Source organism: Panthera leo, chromosome B1 (assembly GCF_018350215.1).
Source record: "Panthera leo isolate Ple1 chromosome B1, P.leo_Ple1_pat1.1, whole genome shotgun sequence".
Taxonomy (NCBI): Eukaryota; Metazoa; Chordata; class Mammalia; order Carnivora; family Felidae; genus Panthera; species Panthera leo.
The window spans coordinates 112,501,169-112,528,995 of NC_056682.1; the positions used below are offsets into that span (position 1 = coordinate 112,501,169).

The 27,827-nt window shown below is 39.2% G+C and overlaps 1 long non-coding RNA gene across 1 annotated transcript in view; it reads left to right on the forward strand.

Moving 5' to 3' along the window:
• The first annotated feature begins 478 nt into the window (after window positions 1-478).
• Window positions 479-27,827, forward strand: part of LOC122217041 — a 73,986-nt gene continuing 46,637 nt past the window's right edge. The window contains exon 1 of the long non-coding RNA XR_006201264.1: window positions 479-584. This is a non-coding gene — a long non-coding RNA (uncharacterized LOC122217041). The remainder of the gene's footprint in view (window positions 585-27,827) is intronic.

Below are 27,827 nucleotides of genomic sequence, written 5' to 3' on the forward strand. Positions count from 1 at the left end.
AGAATTGGTGAGCTGATCTGTGCTCCAACTGTGTAGTCAGGGGGAGCTGTAGGTTTGGGTTTATGGCTGGAAGACATTAGTACCACTCCCAGGTTAGTCATCCACTTCCATGGGGTGGGAGTGTGGGACTTTCATATCTAAAGGGCGGTAGTCTGAGTGACATTAAGAACTGTCACATTTGAAGCTCAGACCAGTGTTAATGCTAATACTTGTGGCTTGATGATGGCTATCCTTTCTTGCACCTTGAAGAACGACTCTGGTGATCGCAGCAACCACCATGAAGGCACCAGTAACACGATCCAATGCTGGCTAGGATTAATGGAGAATTTCCTTAGACTATACAGGTTTTAACTCCATTAACATGTAGAAAGAGCATAGCACGTTTTAGACACCCAGCTTCTCACAGCATTTGTGGAGCTTGTCATTCTCAGAGACAGAACAATCTGAGTTCTGATTCTAGCAACAAGCCAAAGGCAAATATGGCTGGTCTTTCATAATAAGTAAGCATCCTGTGAAATTCTGGAATATACCAAGGAAGGCAGAACCTAGCATAGAAGAGAATTGATCTTCTTGTTAACGTGAGCGTGAGTGTTATGTTTTTGAATGCTCCTGGGGGTAGTTATTATGTGTGCAATTGAAACTTAGACCCTCCAATTGCAGAGGAGAAGTCGAAGATGTGTCTGTTATCTCTTTATCTGCTAAAGCATTATTAGAGATATGTACCAAAATAAGACAAGAACAAATAGTCCTGGAATAGAGATTTTGGGGAAATCTGCCCTATTTAAAATTACTTACTTGCAGATTTCACGTGATGAAACTTTATTTGTATTTTCTTTTGCGAAACCTTACAGTTCAAGCACATAAACATGCTTACACTTGCATATAATGATTTAGGACCTATTACACAAAGTAGTTGTAACTATTTAAAGCCATGTAAAACATTAGATCTAGAAAAATGTTTTCCCCTAAAGTGTACGTAAAATAAATGAGACTAAGAGGGAGTGGTAGGAAGAGATTGCACTAATCTGAACAGAACTGCCCATGCACACAAATCCCAAGAATTCCAACAGTTTGTTATTTTCAGGTAAATCTCCTTCCGAATATGTAGTCTCCTCTGCCTCATTACAATGGAAATTGTATCCAACCATTTTGTAAATTAAAAAAAAACCATATCCCCTAATTATGATTTATATAATTATATATAGTTCTATAGTCCAAAGCAAAAATATCAACTATACCTTCCTTTTACTATTTTAAAAAATACCATTCTTAATATTTCTTTTGTACTCAAAGAATGGCTTTCTAAGTGAATAATTTTAAGACCATGAGAACTAAAAAGACATTAACTTAGCAAATATACTATGTTTGAGAATTCATAGGTCTTGGTTCTTTGTGGGTTGTATTTTTAAAAGAAATACCTTTTCAGTGAGTGTTCTTGAATTATTACACTTTCAAACCAAATCATAAAACACTGCAGAATTGGAAATAACTTTTTAAAATATGTTAATTCAAAAAAATAAAATTCTCAGGTAATTATATACTTTACCTATTTCTAGTATTTCCACATATACAGATTATGTTTAAAAAATCAGACAAATGACCACCTTACACTTGTCAGAATGGCTAACATTAACAACTCAGGCAACAACAGATGTTGGCGAGGATGCGGAGAAAGAGGATCTCTTTTGCAATGTTGGTGGGAATGCAAGCTGGTGCAGCCACTCTGGAAAACAGTATGGAGGTTCCTCAAAAAACTAAAAATAGAATTACCCTATGACCCAGAAATTGCACTACTAGGCATTTATCCAAGGGATACAAGTGTGCCGTTTCGAAGGGACACATGCACCCCCATGTTTATAGCAGCACTATCAACAATAGCCAAAGTATGGAAAGAGCCCAAATGTCCATGGATGGATGAATGGATAAAGAAGATGTGGTATATATATATATACAATGGAGTATTACTCAGCGATCAAAAAGAATGCCATCTTGCCATTTGCAACTACATGGATGGAACTGGAGAGTATTATGCTAAGTGAAATTAGTGAGTCAGAGAAAGACAAAACTCATATGACTTCACTCATATGAGGACTTTAAGAGACAAAACAGATGAACATAAGGGAAAGGAAACAAAAATAACATAAAAACAGGGAGGGGTACAAAACAGAAGAGACTCATAAATATGGAGAACAAACTGAGGGTTGCTGGAAGGGTTGTGGGAGGGGAGATGGGCTAAATGGGTAAGGGGCATTAAGGAATCTACTCCTGAAATCATTGTCGCACTATGTGCTAACTAATTGGATGTAAATTGTAAAAAAATAAAATAAAAAATAAAAGTAGAAATAAAAAAAATTAAACATAAAAAAATCAGACAAATGAGCATTTCAGATTTAAAGGAAAACTAAGTACTCAATTTTCCATGCTTTTCTTGTCATCCTCAATAGGGTGAGAGCCTACTCATTAGTAAATTTCTTAATAGGTAAAAACAAACAATGACATGAAGTATATTCAATTCTTTTGGCCACTTACTAAGATTCAACCCTAATGTACTAAGTAAAAAGTGGATGTAATATTAGGAAAAATAAAAATGAAAAGTGAAGGGAAACAGCTTTGATTCACTCATGGGAATATGACCAAGAAACCAAAACAAAAATCATAATTATACTTGTTAATTTGCTTTACTTTAAAATGTTAATACAAACTATTCCAAGAGATTATTCCTTACTGCTCTAGAAAAAATAGCATACTGAAAATCATACAGAAGCAGGAAATTGTACTAAACAGGCAGCACTCCCTAATGAAGTATTGCAAGCTTCAATACCAAAATAAACTTTTTTAGAGTATCAAGGTGAAAGTCAGCCCACGATTTCTTGTGAAAGCCATTCTTTCCCCTGTATATGAAAATATCATTTATCAGAATCAGAACCACCAGAAAAATACTTTTCAAATCTGTTGTTATTCATGTAATATGGATAATAGTGCTAGTTACATGAGTTTGATGTCAATGTATTGCCCAGTCTACATAGCCACATCTAGGGACCAGTGCCAAACAGCACTCGGTTCTTAAAATAACATTTTTGTGGGGATCTCAGCTTACATTTAATAGAACTTAAGGGAATTTCTCAAACTTATCTCAATAAGTCAAGAGACTGAGGACTGGTGATGCAGAGACACCAAGAGTCTATTTACATCTGGATTGAATGACCTCTTTTAAAACATTTTTTTTTTTAATGCTTATTTATTTTTGAAAGAGACAGAGACAGTGTGAGCAGGGGAGGGGCAGAGAGAAAGCGAAATAGAATCCGAAGCAGGCTACAGGCTCTGGGCTGTCAGCACAGAGCCCGATGCAGGGCTCTGTGTGAGATCATAACCTGAGCCAAAGTCAGACACTTAACCAACTGAGCTACCCAGGTGCCCCTGGATTGAATGACCTCTTGAAGCAAAAGTCATCGTAAGGGAAGAGAGAGCCCTCAAGTATATTCTAGCCCAGTACTCAACATCAAGAGAAGGTTGATTTCTGAAGACAGCTGTGTCTGTTGTTTGACTCAGGTTGCCCACCTTGACTTTTGGCTGAGGCCATGCAGTGACAGAGAGACAGAGAGGCCTGACCCAGTTCAGCACTCTTGCTGACAGGGTGGGACGTCTGCCAGCAACAGAAGATTTTGCCAGGGATGGCGGCACCGACCCCGCTAGGTGTTAGTGGCTGTACCTGCAACTGGGCATAAGGACCAATGGCACAAGAGGGTGAGCAGTAGAGTACTACACCATCAACAGCCAGTGCCTTCCTGAGGCTTGGCTGATTGAAGGGCCGTAACCATGGGGACCAGAACAGAGTAGGAATGTTAGAGAAAATGGTGGCTATGACTCAGCAGCTGAAAGTCCTATCTGCACGGGTCACATGCTTGCAAATTCCTAGATATAACTAGAGGACTTTGAATGGGCCTGAAGGAATCCAAAGAGTGGGTTGTGGGAAAATACTGTTTGGAATGCGGCACAGACTGGAGAAACAGGCTGTCTGGGTTTAAATCTTGCTTCCGCTGCTTGTCAGCTATGTCAGCAAATTAATAGTCGGTTTTCTCATTAGTAATACTTACCTACCCCATCAGGCTGTTATGAGGGAGAATGAAATAGATTCTGTCTGCACAGGAAACTTTCACAATTTTGCCTCATTAGGCCTGTGATATAGCCAACTGTGCTGGTGAATCAGAATATGAACTTTTGGTGATTAATGTCCCTTCACAAGCACACATTATTTTTTTCTCAAGCTGTTTTATTTAAATTTACTTTAATTTGGGCACTGCGAAGACTTTCATTATAAACTAGATCTAAAATAGAGGTTTTGCTTTCAATGACTCCTTTTATTTCTGTTTCTTGTTTAGCATGCCTTTTGCTTTTCACAATGTATTTAGGTAAGGATAAGGAAGTTATAATGATATAAAGGTATACTATGTTTAAATCCATATCTGTATCCATATACACATCTCTGCTTCTCTCTCTATTTTCAGTCTATATCTTTTCACACTGTGAGCGATTGCTGGCAAGATGATTGCAACAGTTCTCCTGTACCTCTATGCTTGCCTATTAGCGTTGCAACTTTATGTCAGATTTCCCAACAAGAGGTAGGGCTTATGTTTCCAACTTCTTAACATGGCTGGCCTTGTGATTCACCTTGACCAATAGAATGAGGCAGAAGTGATGCTGTGTGGCTTTAAGGAAGTCCTTGCAGAGGACTTCCAGAATGGCCAGAAAGAAGATTCTCTCCTCTCAGAGACAACCTTAGCACATACTTGCCTCAAAGAGTAATGTTAAAAACTAGATACAATTTTTCAAACATAATGATTTCAAAACTATGGAAATTCACCACAGTTATATAACAATTTGAGAAGCATAGATTCAACAAAAATTACTGAACCACTGTACCGGAAGTGGGAATCTGTGAAGTTTTAGGCTGAGGCTGCATCCTTTCTGTATCCCATGTCCCATCCGCTTCGTGGCACAGAGTTCTACCAGGGCAGAACAGGTTGTGAAGATGGGCAGCCTCAGTGCCTGAGCAGACTGATTGATCTGAAACAGAATGCAAAAAAACACATGCCCAGTGGTATTGATGATAATAATAATGATCTCTGGCAAATATGCAGGGAAGCGAACATTGCAGTTAGCCTGAGATCACACTAGTTGGAACAAGTAACAGATTAGCAGAACAGCAAGAAATTTAACAAGGAAATCTGGAAAATGAAATAGAATAGTGGGTCTTGGTAAGCTCACATGTATTTCTAGGGCTCAGGAAGATTGCATTCATACACAAGGACATGCTTACACACTAGAAAGACTGGAGAAGGCTATCTGTCATTGGCTGAACACGGGGCCTTGTGCAGGCAGAAAGTAAAATCTGGGGCAGACTTGTAAACTGCCTGTAGTTTCAAAGCATTCCCCAAGCCACATATAGGGCCAATGGCAAAGAGTAGAAGCCTCAAAGCAAACCTCTGACCTGTTATTGGCTGAGAGTTATGCTGATCCAGGGAAATTCTAGGAAGCCAGATTTAAAAATAAAAAAAAATTAAAACAAACAAACAACTAGTCAGAGACATCAATTTCCTGGGGGCGGGGGGTGGGGCGGGCAGGGAGAGGGCTGTTCAAAAGCAAATATGAGCGGGCAGAGAAAAAGAAGCAGGAAATTTGGAGTTAGATCAATAGAAATGATCCAATCTGAAGAAAGGTTAGAAAAAAGAATAAAGAAAAATGACAGAGCCTCTGAGACCTGTGAACATATTAAACATACCCCCATATGTGTAATGGGAGTCCCAGAAGGAGAGAAGAGAGGAAAAAACCCAAAATTTTGGAGGAAATAATAGCCAAAAATTTCTCAGATTTGATGCAAATCATTCCATATCCAAGAAGCCTGAAGAACTCCAAATGGGATAAACAGAAAGATATCCACATCTAGAGATATCATAATCAAGTTGTTGAAGCCAAAGGCAAGGAGAAAACCTTGAAAACAGCAAGAGGAAAACAACTAATTATGTACAAGGAAACCACATTGATATTAACAGTTGACTTCTCATTAGAAATAGTGGTGACCAAAAGGCAGTGGCATTACATATTTAAATTTCTAGGAGTAAAAAATCTGTGCCAGCAGGTGTCGTGCCAAACTATATGGGAGCCTGAGGCGAAATGAAAAATCCGTAATACTCATCTTGCTTTTGTTTGAAATTTTGACATTTTGCTCATCGTGGATTTTACTGCACCAATTTTGGTTTTAAAATATTGCATCAGAATATTTTTCTTGATTCCTGAGACTTTTGGTTTCCCTTAAATTTTGTGCCCAAGGTGAGTGACGCACTTGCCTCACCTTAATCCCAGTCCTAACCAGCAAAACCGTGTTTCAAAAATGAAGGTGAAATAATGCATTCCCAGATGAACAAAGACTGAGCAAACTTTTTGCTAGCAGACCCGCATTACAAGAAATTCTAAGTCCTTCAGACTGAAAGGAGTAACACCATATAGTCAGTCAAATCCATATGTATAAAGAACACTGGTAATTACATAGGTAAATATAAAGGGCAGTATAAATATTCATTTTTTCTCTTCTTTTAATGATTAAAAGATAATTGGATAAGCCAATAATTATAAAAATGACATAAAGACCAAATATTATGACAATCATAGCAGAAAAAAATGAGAGTGGGCACTGGAGATATATTGGAGCAAGGAAATGAGATCAGACAGTTAACTAAAATCCACAGACAGAAGTGAGCATCAGAAATGGTAAATATGTGAATTAATATAAAAGACTCTATGTCTGTCCTTTCTTCTCTTCTTTAAAAGACATAAAATGTACAAAGAAATAATTATGACCTATAAGACAATAATAGCACAGAAGAGGGGAGAGAGAATCCAGTTCCCTTGGAACAAAGTTTATATCTTTTATTTTCACACTCATGGAACACTGCCCATGACCATGATGACAGAGAACAATAAAGCTTTGGAGAATTTACACTACCTAATTTCCAGATTGTTATCAAGCTACAGTAATGACAAAGGTGAGGTATTGATATAAGAAAAGAGTGGTGCCGGGGTGGCTCAGTTGGTTAAGCATTCAGCTCTTGGTTTTGGCTCAGGTAATGATCTTGCAGTTTCGTGGGTTCCAGCCCCACAGTGGGCTCTGTGCTGACAGTGGGATTCTCTCTCTCTTCTCTCTCTGCCCCTCCGCCTCTTGCACTGTCTCTGTCTCTCTCAAAATAAATTTAAAAAAAAAACTAAAACACAAAACAAAACAGAATAGATACACAGAACAATAAAAGAGAATAAGAGACTAGAGCTGCATCCACAAACATATGGACAATTAATTTTTCACAAAGATACCAAAGTAATCCATTAGGAACGAACAGTGTTTTGTTTTGGTTTGGCATTTGAACACATAATACTAAAATAACTGGATGAAAGATGCCAGCCGTATTGAAGAAAATGAATTTTGATTTGTAATACTTTACCGCACCCCAAAAACTTAACTTGTATTGATCAGAAACCTAATGAAAAGTAAAAACTACAAAACTCCTAGAAGAAAATATTTAGGACACGCAAAGATTTCTTAGGACACAAAAAAGAATTAAATTAAGAGTATTAAAGAATTGATTAATCGGACTTTACTCAAAACCTCTGGTCTTTAAAATACACCGCAAAGAATATGATAAAGCACACTAGAGACTACGAGAAACAAAATTGAAACAATCTGATCTTGTTTAGTAAATTTGAGGATTTGCATGTCCTGTGATCCAGCAGGTCCATTCTTAGGAGAAACTCTTATATGCTTTAGGCATAGAAATTGCATATGGGATCTGGGGGAGAGAGAGATGGGTTTATTTCCATCTTAAAATCTCATTGTGTCCCCACCCCCATCTCCCCACCCCCCACTTTTCTGCCACCGAAAAACAAAACAAAACAAAACAACCACGAAACACAAAACTTTGTTAATAGGGTCCTCCTATGTCTTTCTAGTCCTTTTTTCAGAGCCAATGACCCACTCCACCTCCTTACACTCGTGCCTTCTAATCTCCAGAGGTCTTGAACTATGTTCTATAGTTCAAAATCCTATAGGCAGGTGTGTGTGTGTGTGTGTGTGTGTGTGTGTGTGTAACTTTTTTCAAAGCGTACACAAAACCTCCCTCCATGACATTTCCTCCTCTCTTTCTAATTTCCACTCATAATATTCATGACTCAACTAAGCTTTGAAAGGAAAAAAATAGTGAAATAAGCTAATGGCCTAACAATGCCCTAGTTTCCAAGCGTGTCACCTTTGCTGCCCACAACCAGCTAATGTGGGAGACCCTGAAGGCCCTGTCCGTGACAACTCCTGACCTGAGCTCCAGGCCAATGTGGATTTTTGTGACTGCCACTGCCACTGCAGGGTACCTTGTGCCATCCCTGCTGCTAGATGGTGCTGTCAGAAGATGAAACTTGGGGGGGGGGGGGCGCCTGAGGGGCTCAGTCGGTTGAGTAGCCAACTTTGGCTCAGGTCATGATCTCGCAGTTCATGAGTTAGAGCCCCATGTCAGGCTCTGTGCTGACAGCTCAGAGCCTGAAGCCTGATTCAGATTCTGTATCTCCCTCTGTCTCTGCCCCTCCCCTGCTCGTACTTTGTTCATCTCTCTCAGAAATAAATAAACATTTTTTTTAATTAAAAAAAAAAAGAAGAAGAAGAAGAAGAAGAAACTTTGCTTGAAGAGCAAGTTCACCCAATCTAAAGCCATGGAAATATTTTCTTGTGTCAGTACTTCTCAGGGCAAGACAATCTGGGTTTCCCTGTTGCATAAACCTACCCATGTTTAACTTAGGAAGTACTTGAAGCCACGGGTATGTCTCTGGTAACGCACCCTACACCTTACTGAGAAGGATACTCCCCCTAGTTTAGTTCTGTTGTGGAATATGATCTCTCCTGTCATCAATTCTCTTGAAGCAATGCAGTTCATTAGGGGTAAGTTTACATAAGAAGTTAACTGAGAAGCCCAGTAAAACCAGATTTAAGAACATATATTTAAGAACTAATACACTCTATTGTTTTAAACAGTTTAGGTTTAGAGAAAATGAGGAGAAAGTACATAGAGTCCCCCATATGCCCCCTTATTCTCTTCCATTTTTCCCCATTATTAACATTTTGCATCAGTTTGGTACATTTGCTACAACTGAGGAGCCAATACTGATTCATCATTATTCACTAACGTCTATAGTTTACGTGAGGGTTTATTCTTTGTGTAAATTCTATGGATTTTGGCAAATGTATAATGAAATATACCCAACATTAAATTATAGTGTAATACAGAATGGCCTCACTGTCCTAAAAATCCTCTGTGTTTCACCTATTCATTCCTCCCTCTCACTTCCTCCCTCTCACTTACTTGTTTTACAGAGAAGGTTTCCCTTCTCTGTAAAACAAGTAGGTGACGTGTGCCCTACTTACTTCTCAGGAGCTTTGTTAGATGATGTAAATTAAGTGTGTGACACTCAGCATTGTCCTAGGTGCTATGGGTAAGGAGATCAATAAAACAGGGTCCTCCTCCTCCCTGAGTTTATCCAGAGGAAGGAAATAACCATAACAACATTAATGTGCAGTGAAGTATCAGAGATGCTTTCTGATGGACGTTAGTACAGGGCACACCTTGGGCACCAAGGAGAGAGACTGTGTCCACCTGGGATTAATGAGGAAGGCTCCCTAAACGCAGTAACACTCAGCCTGATGTGTGAATGTTATCAACTTACCTCAGGGTGAATCACTGAAATGCACTGAGTACTGAGGATCCCGGGTACTTTTGGATGCCATCATCTACCTTTTAACTTGGAGAGACTAGTTGAGCAGCTGGGATTAGAATTTCAGTGGTACTAAGGCCTGGCGGTGACATTTTTTATCATTTTGTTTAGTTTTGTGGGTTTTTTAATTTTTTAATGTTTATTTCTTTTTGACAGAGAGAGAGAAAAACAGAACATGAGCGGGGGAGGGGCAGAGAGAGGGAGACACAGAATCTGAAGCAGGCTCCAGGCTCCGATCTGTCAGCACAGAGCCCTACGCGGGGCTCGAACCCACGAACCGTGAGATCATGACCTGAGCCGAAGTCGGACGCTCAACTGACTGAGCCACCCAGGCACCCCGTCATTTTGTTTAGTTGTTAAAATTTTGTCATTTATTTATAAAGAACACTTCATCTACTAGTAAATACAGGACTGGTAGAATATGAAAAATTATCATTTTGTAACCCAAAATGTAATGATCATCAGGAATAGATTTTTAAACAATAGTTTAAAGGTTCTTAGGGCACAGGAGAGTCTCTCAGTTTTAAAGTATCCACCCACAGATGACTTCTTGATTACAAAGGACAAAATTTGCTTTTATAATGGAGAGATCACCACATTAACCAAGTGTTCAAGCTTGGCAATGCCACTAGTGGGGTGGCCTGATGTCCTGCCTCCTGATATGTGGCAGGAGATATTTTGCATCACCTGCAGTGTGTTCATGCCAGAAATGTTCAACCTGAACCTTAACGCAAGGAAACAGACAAATCTGGAATATGGAGTGTTCTTCAGAACTCTTCCAAGGATTTAATATTATACATAGAGGAAGCACTGGTCCAGATGAAAACTGGGGGAGTCTGAATGAACAGACATAAGAGCCAAATCAGTATATCAACACTGATTGGATCCTGGATTGAAAAAAAAGAACAACTAGTAAAAAAAGGATATGATGAAACAATTTAGGAAGTTTGGATATGAACTGCATGTTGGATGTGGTTATCAAACTAATAGTGATTTTCTTAGGTGTGGAGTAGTGGTATAGTTGTGTAGCAGAATCCCCTGTTCTTGTTTTTTATTTTTTTAATGTTTATTTATTTTTGAGAGAGAGACAGAGACAGAGCACGAGCGGGGGAGGGGCAGAGAGAGAGGGAAACATAATCCGAAGCAGGCTCCAGGCTCCCAGCTGTCAGCCCAGAGCCCAACGCGGGGCTGGAACCCACGAACCGTGAGATCATGACCTGAGCCAAAGTCGGAGGCTCAACCGACTGAGCCACCCAGGTGCCCCATTCCCCTGTTCTTAAGGACTTTTTAGGGGTAAAGTGTCCTCATGTATGTAGCCTAATATTTGGATGGCTGAGTAAAAGGAGTGTGTGTGTGTGTGTGTGTGTGTGTGTGTGTGTGTAGACAGAAAGAGGAAAAGAGAAAGAGAGAGAGAGAAGGAGATCAAGTGTGGCAAAATATCATTTGATGAATCTAGGTTAGGCTATATGAGCATTTATTGTATTGTTCTGTGACATCTTTCAACATAAGATAAAACATACTTCTTATTTAGTTTTAAAGGTTTTAACGTTTTAATATCATGTTTATAATGTATATCAGTATACATATAGGCATGTATAACTTAACAATACAAATTATTTGCTTTGTATGTTTTTAATCCAAAGGAAAATTTACCTTCTAGGCTTGTTAATACTAATATCCAACATTAGCATGGCACATCACTCGGAACAAAGTTAAAAACTATATGAATGCAAATAACTGAATGAAAGTATGATTCTGGAGGTTACTTAAAGTAGTAGTCGTGCATTAGTATGAGTGTATAGCTATTTTCAATTTTATATCACTTATGCAGTAAAACTAAAAATGTATGATTTATACCAAGAACACTTACACTTGCATATATGTATGCGTGTATACCTAGACGCATACACAATCACGATATATAAGTTTTGCCTGGGTGGCTCAGTTGGTTAAGTGTCCACTCTTGATTTTGGCTCAGGTCATGATCTCACGGTTCCTAAGTTTGAGCCATGCGTGGGACTCCACACTTTCAAGGAAGAGTCCTGCTAGGAATCCAATCTCTCTCTCTCTCTCTCTCTCTCTCTCTCTCTCTCTCTCTCTCTCCCTCTCTTCCCTCTCTCTACCCCTCCCCCACTCACCTCACGGCACCAGGTACCTGCTGTGTTCTCTCCCTCAAATTATGCAGATTGTTCTGTTAATCCTCCGATCGACTTCCGAGGAGTTCTAAACGCTTTGTTGGTCATGTAGCTGTGTTCAAGGGACAAGACAAGCCCATCTTAACTCTGTCATCTTAACTTCCCTTCAAGATCTCCTGTATTCTTAAACTGACAGAAGGAGACCCTGCCTTTTATATCTCTCTTTGTCCCTAGATCACACTGTACAATGCTATGCATAAAATGGGCATAACATAGCGTTAGGAGGAGGAGGAGGAATGATAGTGAATATGGGAAGCCGTTATTCATACTCAAAAAATATGAGAGTGGTTCAGTAAATCGTTTTAACTTCCAATTTAACAGATGATGCTTTGCACATGGTAGACACTGGAAATACTTGTTTAATAAGAATTATTTAAATTATCTGCCTTATGACTCAAATTTAAATTGATTTGGTCAATAAGAAACACTTGTTGGGGGCGCCTGGGTGGCTCAGTCGGTTGAGCGGCCGACTTCGGCTCAGGTCATGATCTCACGGTCCGTGAGTTCGAGCCCCGCGTGGGGCTCTGTGCTGACAGCTCAGAGCCTGGAACCTGTTTCAGATTCTGTGTCTCCCTCTCTCTGACCCTCCCCCGTTCATGCTCTGTCTCTCTCTGTCTCAAAAAAATAAATAAACGTTAAAAAAAAATTAAAAAAAAAAGAAACACTTGTTGAACACATTCTGGGTGTTGGGTGCTATATGTGGCTACAGAGAAAAAAATGAATAAAAGGTCCCTATCTCTGAGTAGATCCCACAATACAGAACAGGGTACAAGTAGAGAAGTATACATCATGCAGTACAATGTGGCAAGGGTTGCCAAGTTTTAGTGGTTTCATGTAAATGTCGAAAGCAGTCTCTACCCGTGTAGACAGTGCTCGCCTTCATTTTCGAAAATCCCCTCCAATGGATGAGCAGTTTTTATCTTTCAGCACGATTATTAAGATGATGCTCTACTGTGGTAACACGATTTCTGAAAAAGACGCTGTCGCTCTTCTCTGCTCTACTTTGTAAGTAATAAATTTTCCCCCTCTGGTTGCCTTAAAGTCTTTCTCTTTATTTTTGGTTTTTAGCAGTTTGACTATGATGTTCGTGTGTGTGTGTGTGTGTGTGTGTGTGTGTGTGTGTGTTTATCCTGCTCAGAGTTCAGAATTGTCTCTGCTTTTCAGGCATTGTGGTTTGTTGTCTTTCAATAATTTCAGAAAGCTTGAGCCATTATCTCTTTAAATGATTCTTTTTCCCTGATATGTCTCTCCCTCCCTCCCTCTCTCTCTCTCCCTCTCTCCCACCCTCTCTCCTTCTCTCCTCTCCTTCTGGATATGTATTTACACCTAATGTCAGAGTGTTCAATGTTGTTTCACAGATCTTGAATGCTCTCCTGTTTTATCACTCTTTTTGGTCTGTGTTGAATTTTGGATGATTTCCATTTTCCTACCTTAAAGTCATTGGCACTTCCTCAGCTGTGCTTATCAGCTCCACCCTCCCTCTTGGGTGTGTGGCAAATCTTGAAAGGATACCATAAGGCAGGCAGCTACCTGATTCAGGCGACAGTACGGTCAGGCTCTCCTCTTGGTAAGGAGTGACTCTCTCTGTCATGTTCCCCATTCTCTCTGTCCCCAGTCTTGGGGTGGGGTGATGAACGCAAGTTTCAGAAACATCAAAATTAACTCCTAAACAGGAAAGGCTGGGAGACCCCCGGGCAGACTGATCAATACATTTTGCCAAAGTTATGTTATTTTAAGCCAAACCTCCAGGCAGGCCATGAGAGAAAGAGGCAAAGCTGCAAACAGTGACAGATCCTGCCAAGAATGACCAAGCAAGGAACAAACCATGAAGAGCCTGCTGTGAGTCACAAGGCAGATCCCATAGCCTCGTGTGTGTGCCTGCGCAATCAGTAAGAAGTTCTGAATATGGAAGATCATGATACCGGTATCCAGAGAGGACAGGGTACACAAAGATACCAAACCCTCCATCAATGGATATATGCACTCCCTCTGGATAGAATTACCATCTTCCCTCTCAGCCAGTCTGATTCTTCTATCACAGAACTGTTTTAAGCAATGGCTGTGAGAATGTGTTCTGGAAATACTTGAAATAGGACGACAGAGTATGTGATACAATGGAAACATGTCCATATTTATTTTGTATACGTCTATTGAATCTTTCAGCGAACATTTTGTATAACATCTGTGTAGTGAAGAAATGTTTCGGGGAAGCTGGGTGGCTCAGTCGGGTGAGCGTAAAACTTCGGCTCAGGTCATGATCTCACAGTTTGTGAGTTTGAGCCCCGGATGGGGCTCTGTGCTGACAGCTCAGAGTCTGGAGCCTGCTTCAGATTCTGTGTCCTTCTCCTTCTCTCTGCCCCTACCCCATTCAGGCTCTGTCTCTCCATCTCTCTCAAAGATAAATAAACATTAAAAAATTATTTTTAAAAAAGAAAAATGTTTCTTTATCTGTGCAAACACTACACAGAATACAGTGGTTCTTAATTCCCGTTGTGCATCAGACTCACCTGCTGTCATGGATGGATGCTTGTATTCCCCCCAAATTTTTTGAAACCCTACCCTCACACACAATATGATCAGAATTGCTGACTCTGGAACCAAACTGTCTGTCTTCGATTCCTGGCCTGTCAAGTATCAACTGTGATGTTAAGCCAGTTCGTTAACCTCTCTGGGCCTCAGATTCTCATCTGCAAAATAGGAACAATAAGAGTACCTCCCTTATTGGATTGTTATGAATATCCAAAGCATTGTTCAGTCAGGTGCTCAGACCAGAGTCTGGCACATAATACAGTGCTATATTAAGTATTGACTATTTTTGTCATTTATTCATTACAAGAACTCATGATATACTGCTGACAAAGGAAGCAGGGGCCATTTTAATCAGGCTCTCAGGTAAGAAATTTAAGACAGATGTGCTAATTCCTTAGTGCGTTTGGCCTTGGCTATGACAAACAAGCAGCCACGTTCTATTTCTGTTGTACAGAACTCTGGTTCAAACTGTTTTGCTGACACACTGAAGTCCTTTATTTCTTACTAATAACTCCCCTATTTCAACTAGCACCCCAGCTCTGACCGAGTATAGGAACACCATGAGGATGCTGCAGTGTCTCAGGTATTAGGACTGGGGTCATTACATCTCTGAGCCTAAAAAGGAAGAGCACTGCCTTAAAAGCTGTGATCTTTGGGGCGCCTGGGTGGCTCAGTCGGTTGAGTGCTTGATTTCGGCTCAGGTCATGCTCTCACGGTTCGTGAGTTGGAGCCCCATGTCAGGATCTGTGCTGACAGCTCAGAGCCTGGAGCCTGCTTCGGATTCTGTGTCTCACCTCTCTCTCTGCCGCTCCCCCACTCATGCTCGCTCTCTCTCTCTCTCTCAAAAATAAATAAACATAAAAAAAAAAAAAAGCTGTGACTTTTTTTTTTTTTTTAATATATGAAATTTACTGTCAAATTGGTTTCCATACAACACCCAGTGCTCATCCCAAAAGGTGCCCTCCTCAATACCCATCACCCACCCTGCCCTCCCTCCCACCCCCCATCAACCCTCAGTTTGTTCTCAGTTTTTAACAGTCTCTTATGCTTTGGCTCTCTCCCACTCTAACCTCTTTTTTTTTTTTTTTTTTTTCCTTCCCCTCCCCCATGGGTTTCTGTTATGTTTCTCAGGATCCACATAAGAGTGAAACCATATGGTATCTGTCTTTCTCTGTATGGCTTATTTCACTTAGCATCACACTCTCCAGTTCCATCCATGTTGCTACAAAAGGCCCTATTTCATTTTTTCTCATTGCCACGTAGTATTCCATTGTGTATATAAACCACAATTTCTTTATCCATTCATCAGTTGATGGACATTTAGGCTCTTTCCATAATTTGGCTATTGTTGAGAGTGCCGCTATAAACATTGGGGTACAGGTGCCCCTATGCATCAGTACTCCTGTATCCCTTGGATAAATTCCTAGCAGTGCTATTGCTGGGTCATAGGGTAGGTCTATTTTTAATTTTCTGAGGAACCTCCACACTGCTTTCCAGAGCGGCTGCACCAATTTGCATTCCCACCAACAGTGCAAGAGGGTTCCTGTTTCTCCACATCCTCTCCAGCATCTATAGTCTCCTGATTTCTTCATTTTGGCCACTCTGACTGGCGTGAGGTGATATCTGAGTGTGGTTTTGATTTGTATTTCCCTGATAAGGAGCGACGTTGAACATCTTTTCATGTGCCTGTTGGCCATCTGGATGTCTTCTTTAGAGAAGTGTCTATTCATGTTTTCTGCCCATTTCTTCACTGGGTTATTTGTTTTTCGGGTGTGGAGTTTGATGAGCTCTTTATAGATTTTGGATACTAGCCCTTTGTCCGATGTGTCATTTGCAAATATCTTTTCCCATTCCGTTGGTTGCCTTTTAGTTTTGTTGGTTGTTTCCTTTGCTGTGCAGAAGCTTTTTATCTTCATAAGGTCCCAGTAATTCACTTTTGCTTTTAATTCCCTTGCCTTTGGGGATGTGCCGAGTAAGAGATTGCTACGTCTGAGGTCAGAGAGGTCTTTTCCTGCTTTCTCCTCTAAGGTTTTGATGGTTTCCTGTCTCACATTCAGGTCCTTTATCCATTTTGAGTTTATTTTTGTGAATGGTGTGAGAAAGTGGTCTAGTTTCAACCTTCTGCATGTTGCTGTCCAGTTCTCCCAGCACCATTTGTTAAAGAGACTGTCTTTTTTCCATTGGATGTTCTTTCCTGCTTTGTCAAAAATGAGTTGGCCATACGTTTGTGGGTCTAGTTCTGGGGTTTCTATTCTATTCCACTGGTCTATGTGTCTGTTTTTATGCCAATACCATGCTGACTTGATGATGACAGCTTTGTAGTAGAGGCTAAAGTCTGGGATTGTGATGCCTCCTGCTTTGGTCTTCTTCTTCAAAATTACTTTGGCTATTCGGGGCCTTTTGTGGTTCCATATGAATTTTAGGATTGCTTGTTCTAGTTTCGAGAAGAATGCTGGTGCAATTTTGATTGGGATTGCATTGAATGTGTAGATAGCTTTGGGTAGTATTGACATTTTGACAATATTTATTCTTCCAATCCATGAGCAGGGAATGTCTTTCCATTTCTTTATATCTTCTTCAATTACCTGCATAAGCTTTCTATAGTTTTCAGCATACAGATCTTTTACATCTTTGGTTAGATTTATTCCTAGGTATTTTATGCTTCTTGGTGCAATTGTGAATGGGATCAGTTTCTTCATTTGTCTTTCTGTTGCTTCATTGTTAGTGTATAAGAATGCAACTGATTTCTGCACATTGATTTTGTATCCTGCAACTTTGCTGAATTCATGTATCAGTTCTAGCAGACTTTTGGTGGAGTCTATCGGATTTTCCATGTATAATATCATGTCATAAAGCTGTGACTTTTGATACAGGGAAGGACCTCTCGTAGCCACTGGAAGAAATCTGGAGAATGAATGCCCCAACCTCACCTTTCTCCCTGCCTCCTTCCCTTTGGCCAAACCTAACGCGTCAGCTTCCTGGGACACCGAACAGGTGGAGAAAGGTGGAGAGGGCAAACACACTACCAAGCACAATAAATCTTTATTGAACCCTTGCTGCTTGAAGGCACTCTGCTAAATAATGGGAAGGCTATTCAAGATCAATTCAACTCAGGGCCTGCCCTCCCAAACCTTGCAGACCAGTGGGTCAGAGACACCATATGCATCTGTCAGAGTGATTTTGGTTATGTAAATAACCAAAATGTAAAATAGACATCTCCCAGAGTGATTTAGGTTAAATGCTATGGGAGTATTAGAGAAAGGAGGGTTCAGAGGGGTGATAGTGGCATTGGATGAACAAAGATTTCATGGGGAAAACAGAACTTCTGTTGGGACTTAAAGGATGAGTAGGGTGCAATCATACAGAGATGGAACATTTTGGGTAGAGAAACTTAGCAGAGCAGTGACACATCCTGGGGCCTAGAGTCAGAAGAGCCAAGGTACGAGGAGGGAAATAATGATACATAGGGTCAGAAATGTTTTGGGTCACAGTTTCACGGTGTGGGTTCATCTTGAACATGGTGATGGTATTGTAATGCTTATATAAGTAAAGACTCATTCGTTCTTAAAATTAGTTAGGTAATACACTAAACAGACTGAAAGACATGGACTGAGAGTACCAGCATTACCAGGCCGTTTGTGGAATAGGTTTTTTTGTCACTGTATTGAGTGAAGAGTAACTTTCAGGGGTGCCTGGGTGGCTCATTCAGTTGGGCACCTGACAATTGATTTCGGTCAGGTCGTGATCTCGCAGTTCGTGTAATCGAGCCCCACATCAGGCTCTGCACTGAGAGCGCAGAGCCTGCTTGGGTTTCTCTCTCTCCTTCTCTCTCTGCCCTCCCCCACCTCAAAATAAATAAATAAACACTTAAAAAATAAAGAAGAATAACTTTCAGGATCTCCTCTTTTGTGATGTAAAGCACAATATTTATGCTGTAATATGTGGCTATGAGAAAACCTGAGTTGTAAGTATGATCTTTAGCTGGAGCGCATTTTATACCCTCTTGTTATTTCTCAGGATTTCAGAATAAGATCTAGACAGTTGGCAAAAGGGAGCAGAAAACTGTTTTCTTGTTGTTGTTAGAGGTTTGGGGGGGTATTTTTTTTTTGGTGGGACTGCAGTGGAGAGAGAGTATTAGAGCAAGTTATGTGGAAACAATTTTAATTCTGTAATCAAGATCCACAACCCTGAAATTTCATCAGCTGCATAGACTTGAGCAGTCCTAAAACCTTTCTGAACCCCAATTTCTTCTACTGACCTATGCGGTGGGGGATCCCCAGGGCACATACCTATGGTAGTACACACTAATCTGGCACATGTCTGGGGAGGCAGTGCCCATCATGGTCTAGCCAGGTCCTGACAGATTCTTACCTGTGGAACAGAGTGGTGGCAAGGGTTCATCCTCATCCTCCTGGGGCACTCTAATCATGACACTCTCAAAATCTTCAATTCCTCCCTATTTCCTATTAACGATTTCAAAGTCTCTTTGGCAATGGTGTCCACTGATATAACAAAAACCACTTTCTGGGATTTCCCCGCCATTTTGCTCCTTTTCAAGAACACTTTTCTTCCACTTCATAAAATCACTTCATGTTCCCAGTGCTCACTGCAATCTTTTCTATTTCTATGACTCTCTTCGTATCATTTTCATGCCCCTGAATTCCTTGTTTTTCCACGTTTGTTAATACTCCAAACGTTCTGGTTCTTCAAAGCTCAATCTAAAGTCCACCTATTCCTTGAAGTCATCCCTGACATCTCTCCAGCAGCACCATTTATTTCTCTAAATTTCCTGGCATTGTCCCTGCATCTGCCTCTAGCCCAGTCTTCCGCCTTGAACCACTGTCTTTATGCACAAGTCTTGTCACCTCTGCCAGACTGGAAGAAGGATGAGAAGATCCACACATGAATCATTATTGTGTTCTCCACAGCACTGAGCACTGAACCTTGCAACTTAGTAGGTGCGTTGGATAATCTGGAATCAACTTGGCATCACTGCCACCCCCTCAGCTCTCCATTACAGAAGAAGCTGAGAACTACATTTCCCAGAATCCTGTGGTAATGAAAGGGACCCGCACAATGTTTAGAAGAGAAGGGGACCATTATTTTCTGGAGGCAGGCAGATGACCAAGCAGATGTGAGGTTCTAAGCTGCTTCTATGCAAGATTCCTGAGAATCATCTGCATCAGTCCAACAGGCTGAGGGGTCAGTGGAGTTCTAGACATTCAGGGAGTCTTTTGTGCCAGAAGCTGAGAATCCTGTGGTGCTACAGGCTGAGATTGTCACTGCCAGCCTTCCTGACCTTAGTTTCCCTACCCTTCCAACCACTGTGTAAGCCTCTAATTCCTTGCAATTAAAAACATTCACGCTTGGAATGCAAAACGACATCTGTTTTCATGCCCAAACCCTGATTGGTTTATTTAATAAATATTTGCAGAAGGAAGGAAATACAATTCTATTGCATGGACAAGTCTGCAGATATTCCACTTATGTTTATTGTTCAAAGGGAAAGAAAGTAACATCTATGATGAGTTGATTATGGGACCAGCAATTTCCCATGCAATATTTACTACCTCCCAATAATTCTGAAAAGTCAGTGTCATTGTTCCCATTTTATACATGAGGATGTGGAATGAAGATAATTAAACAGATACCCTGACTCCCAAAGAAGTACATTTTCCACTCTCTGATGTTACTTTAGTGTATGTTACTTTAATGTATTTAGTGTATGTCAGCTTAGTGTATGCTTTTGTGGATAATCACAATTTCAGGAACCATTGGAACCCAATATCAGCCAAATTTTCAGAACAGTTTTTTCTGCCCAAACTATTAAGTCTTGAGTTTCCCCTCAGTGATATCGCTGAATAGACTACCTATAACTAATGGATTTGATTAAAATATTTGAGTAGACTTTTCTTCAATTATTGAGAGACCACATGCTTACAGGCTGCTAAGAATGAGTCCTTCTTATGGTGATGAAATGACAAAATTAGAATTTTTTTAAATATCTGAAATTTGAGGTAAAGTGGGTTTACATATTCAAAATTAGAAAGACATTGTAAATAAAAGACTAAGCAACATTACCTTTTCTATTACCCTTTAATTACCTACCAATATCTGTTGAGAGCCCTTGGAGCTTATCTAATAACTACTTCTTCTTGACCTTAGGGAAATGCTGAAGACTTTGACCCTAAATACAATGACCTGAAATGCTTTTGAAAGATTTACTGTTCATTGCAAATTATGCAGAATGTTCTAGATAATGCAATTTTATATGTGCTTATAAACATTATAGTCATGCCATAAATAGTTTTCTATGTCTAGCAATGATGTTGGTTTATGTGTTTGATTTAAAACATGAACAGAGGGGTGCGACTCTTGATTTCAGCTCCTGTCATGATCCCAGAGTTGTGGGATCAAGCCTCCCATCAGGCTTCATGCTGACAGTATGAAGCCTGCTTGGGATTCTCTCCCTCCCTCTCTCTCTGCCCCTGCCCCATTCATGCTCTCTCTCTCTCTCTCTCTCTCTCTCTCAAAAATAAATAAATAAGTTTTTAAATAAAAAATTAAACATGAACAGATAAAATTACCAAAAATATGTAGGAATACAATACATTTCAGAAAAACTTTATTCAAAAGAAGAACTATGTTTATGAGTTAACACAACATTTTTTTAGAAACTTGGAAATTTAGAAAATTGGCAATTCCACAAGGGATTTTTTGTTGTGGTTTGGCCTTGGTTATTTATCCTCTTTGTACTAGCTCTGGATAAGGTAAAGTGTACTTCTTGAAATAAGAAAAAGAAGCTGGCTGTACTTCAAATGACAGAGTTCTTATATTTGCTGAGCAATTATGACTTGGATTGGGTATGTGATTTTTTAATTTCTAATTCTGTCAAAATTAGGTGTTTGCTGAGACACAGAAATGTCAATTTAAATTTCCAGAGAAATGACAGGTTGTTGTTCAAAAGCATATCTTATTTTGTGATGATGACTCCAAATCTATTTTGAATGTTCATTTACTTCCATTTTTTTTCAGGATGATGTGACATAGCAGTAAATGTTGGGTAGATAAAACAGTGTCACATTGATAAACAATGTAATCAATTAAAGTAACTTATCAGCAAAACACATTACATTTCAGAATTAAAATCTTCAGAGGACGGGCAAATCACCTTGCCTTATCAGATTTTTTTAGAGTAGTGACATTTATAAAATGAACACCAATTTTACCTGCCTGTACTAGAGTGAAATAAGTTCAAAAATCCCTCAATTATTATGTTCAGTTAACCAAAGATTAACTTGGCCCGGAGTTTGCTGTGACATGCATCTTGAGGGCCTTGTAAGTTTTGTCACCTCGGGCTGAATCACTGCTGACTGTTTATCAAACACATAACCTTCAGGGAGCTGAATAAAGCTGCCTTCCTTAGAAGACCCTGTATAACTTAATTAAATAATCACATTCAGGCTTATAGATGAGGCAAAGAGCATCATTTACCTAGAAAGAGAAATCTTATTCCTTTCTGGTGGAGAAAAAGAAACATCAAATAGAAAAGAAAATGACTAATAAAGAAAAAAAAGCCACTTACGCTAGTTTGCTCATGAAAAAGAAGTCTAACTATGAAGACGAACAAGCGAGAAACACAGCAGACTAGAGTGGAGGAAGGAGAATGCTGGAAAATAAAAGTTTATTTTCCCTGCCCTCTGTTTATAAGTTAGTCTGTTTATCCTTTAAGGCCACTCTTCCAAAAGCACAGACTTTACAATATATTTCCATGCTAGGCTCAATCACAAGTTGCTTTTCTCTTATAAGAACGTTATACGTTCATTGCTAAAAAAAGTAAAAAGAAAAAAAAAAGCAACCGCAGACAAGCAAAAAGCAAAAACTAGAAAACGTCCATCACTGTCTTTAATTTGGTGCACCCACTTCTCACGCCCACTCTTTCCTTTACTGTTTCATAAAAATTTTTAATTTCAAAATGCATATATAAATATTCACTTTCACAAAAATATGACCATATTAAACATAATTTTTTGTCAAATATTTCCTTCCACGTTAATGATTATGTGAAGGCAGCAGAATGTCAAGAGAGGCAGGTAGTGTGGGGTGAAGCCCACAGACTCTAGAGACAGACTACCCAGTGTTGCATCCTGGCTCTACTGGGAAATAGCTGTGTGATCCAGCTAACTGTGTTAACTGCTCTGTGCCTCAGCTTTGTCATCTATAAAATGGGGTAATAACATTATTATATTATAGTAATATTTTATATTATATTACATGACATAATGTTATGAGGATTAAACAGCATTGCTTTTGAAGTGTTTAGAACAGGGTACCTAATAAGTGTATACAGTTTAATCAAAATCTTGGTAGACTTTTTTAAAATTTTTAATGTTTATTTATTTTTGAGAGAGAGAGACAGACAGATTGTGACTAGGGGAGGAGCAGAGAGAGAGGGAGACACAGAATTCAAAGCAGGCTCCAGGCTCTGCACTGTCAGCACAGAGCCAGACGCAGGGCTTGAACTCATAAACTGTGAGATCATGAACTGAGCTGAAGTCGGATGCTTAGCCAGCTGAGCCACCCAGGCGTGTCCCTCTTGGTAGATATTTAAATTATTACCACTATTCTATTAAAATAGACAATGTTGTAATGAAGATCGTTTTTTACATGTCTTTACACATTTGTCCAATTTTTTTGAGATAAATCCCTAGAAATAAAATCGCTGTGTCAAAGGATATGCTCATTTTAAATTCTGGTGAAAAAATATTTGTAGGAAAAAATTGGCACGTCATAGAGGGTATGCCTATTTTCACTCCCTCGGAGCAGTGCTAAATCTACATGTGGTTTTAAGTTTTGAAATCTAGTTCTCAGACTTTAGTTTTTGAAAGAATCACCAGGGAGCTCAAAACTCACCCGCAGAGATTTAGTAGATGCAGGGGGAATTCTTGGAGTCTGCATTTCTTTTAAAATAAGCTTAGTTCATTCTGATGTAGGTAGCCAATGGATTAGAAATATTGCATCTTCTCTGACCCTCTGCTGGCACAGATAGCTACAAGTCTACTGACGTTATAGTCAGATTCAGCAAAGACAATTCTGCCAGGAGCTGGGCAGGAAATACCATATTTCACAAGCCAACTATCGATACATGTGGGGTCTTTTCCATTATATGGAACCAAAAAGTGACTTCTGTATAAAGCTTGTCCTCACAATTTCAACAGCCAAAGCAGATTTTGATATTTTGGCAATTTGCATGTTACCATTAAAGACAAAATGGTTGGGTTGTGTCTCCAAATTTTCTGCATAATTTTCCCAAGGTAGATGTCATTGTTCCAACTGTAGTTTTTATTCCATGAATATGTCAAACTTCTATATGTATGCCAAAGTATAAAACGAAGCAAAACAAAACCAATTTTCCAAGTGTGAGAGAAGGTCTGAGGTTAGCAGTTTTCAATGGTTTAGGCAGGCCCAAACATTTGACTCTTGTGCATGTAGGCAGGCCTTTCTGGCGTGGGTGTGTACCACAATTTGTATTTTCATAACCTACCAGCCTAATTAATTTGTTAGCTCCCCCTTCTCATAAAGGTTGGATGCAGAAGGTTGAGAAGGGGTCACAGAGTGCCACCAACAGAAGCAGCTGTTGAGAAAAACAAAGCTTTCTGGGGATTGTTACAACTAGCTGAAAAAAGAGAAAAATTGGGTGTGGGGTGGGTGGGAGGCCATTTATTCAAATTAATAAAATAATTTCACATCTTTAGCATCAACACACTAGCAAATTAGTTTAGATAGAGTCTGCCTTTACTTAAAATAATAAAGACAAATTCTAGAAACAGAGAAGTTGCTTTTAATAGAGTTTTCTTCTACATTAATCATACTACCCAGTGGGTAAATATTTAAAGAATAATCTCCACTTTAGACTAACATTTTAAAGCTTTGCTCCACTTGATTACATGGAGGCTCTGATCTCATCTCAACCATTTTCTTAAAATAGACTCCCTTCCCTCTACCTCCGTTACATGGACTGTTTTTCTTTCCTTACCCTTCTTATCCCCTTTGACAACCATACAAAGTCTTTGCTTCTTTTCACTCCCAAACTTACGGAGTTTCTATTTCCTCAGCAGTCAATTTCCAGTTGGATGGCTTCTGACCAATCCACTCCACTGATGAATCAGCACTGTTGAAGGCCAAAAAAATTTCTCAGGGGTGAAATTCAATGGACTTTTACTCTCAAGTCTCATGCTTTGGATTGTTTCCTGTAACTGACATTCTATTTCCAGATTTTTCTCAGTGCTCTCTTCCCTTGATGCCAAGTTAGAAGCTGGTGGCTTACTCAGTGCCTAATTAGACCTAAAGTTTTTTTGGTTTTTGGTTTTTGGTTTTTTTGATTGGGGGAGGAGGAAGAGTCAGCATGCTGTTTTAGGAGAAGTTGTGTTTATTTCAGGCACTCAAAAGTTCACACAGTCATCACCTGCAGCTTCACACATCACTGCCTGACCACAAAGACATAGACATCTATAGCATAGCACCACACTGTCATGATTCCTCTCTGGCTCTCTGGCTCCAATTCCACTCTCCTTATATATATATAATATATAATATATAATATACAATATATAATATATAAGTAATATATAATATAATATATAATATATAACATATAACATATAATATATATATATACTCCCCAAAATAATTTGTTAGCCAACAATGATAATGATAATGATAATGACAATGACAATGATAATGATATCATTATCATGAACTCCCACTCCCCAATATAATTTGTTAGCCAGTTGGTTCTTTTCGTATCTACATATTCATTATCATTATTGTCCACCATAATAATGTCAAGTATTCTAAGTAATGATCCTAACATTGATATTTTCTGCCTTAACTATGCTGCTGAAATTCAGTTGTAGATTGCAACTGATTTCTCAACATTTCCAACCAGATGCTCCACCATCAGCCTCACGCTCAACATGGGTAAAAGAAAGTTTATGTTCTTTTATGACAGATTGTTTTTACCTTCTGACTTTCATGTTTTGATTAGAGGTATTATTATTCTTGCAATTGTTCAAGTTGAGACTCTGCCTTTTTTTTTTTGAATCCTCATTGCTTACCCGGCGATGCCTCATTACTTTCTAAAATTGATGCGTAAGAAAGCCAGGGATTAAGAGACTGGTGTGAAGCCATCCAGCTGGTTAGTGACAATGTTCTTGGATAAAATCTAGGTTTCTGGATGGTCGGATTTAGTACTCGTTTCACTGAATCAGGCTGAGAGAATTTACTACCATTCATACAAAGATTTCTAACTAAAGAAAATGTAGTAAGCAATATTTTTCTGAATATCAGCGTAATTTTGAAAAGAGTTTATTTAACTGACAAAAAAAAAGTGTGCATTGAACTAAAAAGCTTTGCATTCGTGATCAGATTTACAGAGGAAAGATAGATTTTATTTTAAAAATTTTGTTCTGAAAATGTTAAGTTTGGGCCTGAAGAGACTCTGAGAGTGTAACGATGAGGATAGGGATTCTAGACATTTCTTGATGATAGATTTCATTTAATCTTCATAGCGACCCCATGAGGTATGTATTATTATTATTCCCATTTTGTTGATAGGAAAATGCAGACTTATGGACATTAAGCACTTCATTCAGGGTCACATATGTAAGAAGGTGAAGAGGGGCACCTGGGTGGCTCGGTCTGTTGAGCATCTGACTCTTGATTTCAGCTCAGGTTATGATCCCAGAGTCCTGGGATTGAGTCCTGCATCAGGATCCGTGCTGAACATGGAGCCTGCTTAAGATTATTCTTTCTCCCTCTGCCTCACTCTCCGACTCATGCTCTCTCTATCTCTCTTTCTCTCTAATATAAAAAATAAATAAAAAATAAATTAAACAAAAGGGTGAGAGCCAGCATTACAACCCAGGCCACTTGGCCTGATTCCAAATTCTGTTTTCAAATGAGAGAGTAGGACTGGGCCAAAGATATTCTAGTTACTTCTGACACTCTTAGAATTTCTGCAGCATTGTTCCTTAAATTTTTTTAATTTTTAATTTCATAAACATTTTCATTTCCTTACATATTTTAACGCCAGCACATCTTTTTAATAGATTCCACTCCTAAATTACAATGCTAATGTTTTCCGGTAGTTGGAAGAAACATAGAAGAGTGGACAGCTCCTTTCCCAGCTCCTTTCTTTTTTTTTTTTTTTTTTTTTTTTTTTTTTAATTTTTTTTTTTTTTTAACGTTTTTATTTATTTTTGAGACAGAGCATGAACGGGGGAAGGTCAGAGAGAGGGAGACACAGAATCTGAAACAGGCTCCAGGCTCTTAGCTGTTAGCACAGAGCCCTACGTGGGGCTCGAACTCACGGACTGTGAGATCATGACCTGAGCCGAAGTCGGCTGCTTAACCGACTGAGCCACCCAGGCGCCCCTCCCAGCTCCTTTCTTGAGCAGATCCCCAATGCCAACCATGCGGTGCCCAAGGGGCTGTTGAGAATGTCTTGTTTGTTATTCCCAGTAGAGAGAACACTTCCCTGTGGAGAATATTAGTTCATGAAATATGTTGTGAGAGAATCATGCATGTGAGGAGGGCAGCTGTGGACACTCAGCTCTTTTTTCCTTGTATTTTCTATACCCAGTTTATATCCACCTGTCAACTCAGGCGACTCCTTGTTCTTGAGCAGTGGTGCCAGCTGGCAGCTTTGGCCGCTCGTGTTTCTTCTCATTTCTTTCTCATTGGGTTTCTTCCCTACGGGTTCTTGTTCCCATCTCACAACCACTAACCTATCCATAAAGAGGATTTGCCTAGAATATTTCTTGTCTCCCCATCCATTAAAGTGTTACAGGATCTGGAGTTTTCCCCAACTCTATAAATTACCATTATTGTCCTTCACTACAGTGTATTCATATCTGTTTTATATATACATTATTAAATTATATATATATTTATATATATAAATTATATTCTATATATATATTTTATATATAAATTATATTCTATATATACTTATATATATTCACATATATATACACATATATATATTTACATATACATATAAATATATATATATATATATATACATATATATATATATATATTTAAGAGACTATGAAAGTCAACAATGTATAGAGGACAGTGGGCTGAAGTAATAAACTTTGTCTTGGGTTCTATTCCAGGTAGTTATAGTCACTTATCCACTCTAGGCCTCTGTTCCCTTATTTCTGAAAAAGAAGGGTTGACTAGTTCTCTAATGTTCCCCCTATATAAGGAAAGTTCTAATATTATTTATGGTAATAA